The following is a 1,457-nucleotide window of genomic DNA, read 5'->3' on the forward strand; positions in this document are numbered from 1 at the left end:
CACCGGCCGCCGCCAGCCCGGGCGGCAACGCAGCGGCGCCCGCTCCGGCGCCTTCTGGCTGCCGAGTGACAGTTAATGCGAAACAAACCTTTCCGCGGAGGTGGTGTGGTTTGCTTGTTTCGTTCCGAAAAATTCTTTGGGAATCAACCGCTCGAGACGTCCGCCAGCTCCGGTACCGGGGAGCGCTGGGGCCGCCGGGCGCACGCAGGCCGCAGCGCGCCAGCGGGGATCGGCCGCCGGCCGCGTTGGAAGAAGAAAAAGAGGTTATTACTGAGAATAATAACAAAGATCTCGTTCTTTTTATAGCGAGATTGAGAACGGATGAGGGAAAGCGATGGGAAGTAATCGCCTTTTTTTTTTCCAGTGGAAATAAGGACAACATGTGAAAATAATGCACTTAAAAAAAAAAAGAAAACATTTGTAATTTGAAACAGAAAGAAAAGGCTTTTATTGGAAAAAATATGTAAAAGAAAAATAAGCACCATGTATCATAAAAATCTTTCTAAATTAAATGATGTTTACAAAACAGAAGTTACCAACCAGCAAAATTTAAACGCAATCGGTTCAGCTTTACTAACAAACCCTTTGCTTCTCAGTCGCAATTTTCAAATGATTACCGCTCACGATTTCAAAGTTAAAGTTAGAGTATTTTATACAAGCGTTCAGTTTATAAATACAGGAATAAACACGTATCAGGCGATCGCAGGATTCCAGAGAATGCACAAATGAAAAAATAAACTATCAGAGAAAAAATATAATAGTGCAGAGGATTCACTGCAAATAAAGCAATTGCTACATATATATTTAAATGTATTTAATTGTATGCATTATTCAAACGCCCTTCTGACTAGTTTAATAATTTAGAATCGATAGTTTTCCTAAAAACTTTATAAAATATTTATACTTAATAAAATATTAATCGATTAACAAGCCAGTTGTACTCTTACAGGAGCTTTACTAAAGTCCTGTAATCGTGATGTTGCCACACGTCTCCGCTGTTAAGGARAGGATCATTGACAAAATGTAAATGAAGATCTTCAGACGGTGGTGTTTATAAAATAGCTCATTAATGGGCTTGGATTGAATCTCTCCATCCATCCACATCATCAGATATAATAATAGTAACGAATCAGACAGGGAAGATCCTGGCTAAACCATTGGCATTTTTTTTCCAGAAGTACCGAAGTCCTAAATCGCCAATTCTTCTAACTTTCTGGCCACCGATCCGCGGGAATTCCTAGTTCAGCACCGCAGGTAAGAGTAAAGCATTACTCGGTYACTCAGTAGCTGCTGGAGTATTTTAACTGCCACTACGACCCGCTGCGCAACTTTACGAGATTAAGGGGGCAAAAAAGGGAGGGGGCAGCCGAAGCGCGTTATTTTACGAAGGGAAACGGGAGCGGTTCAAACTTGCAGGCTTCTCTTCGAAAGCGAAAGGCGGCGGCGCGCCGCTCCGC

Source organism: Rhea americana, unplaced genomic scaffold (genome assembly GCF_003343005.1).
Source record: "Rhea americana isolate MKP2758 unplaced genomic scaffold, rheAme1 scaffold_15, whole genome shotgun sequence".
Classification (NCBI taxonomy): Eukaryota; Metazoa; Chordata; class Aves; order Rheiformes; family Rheidae; genus Rhea; species Rhea americana.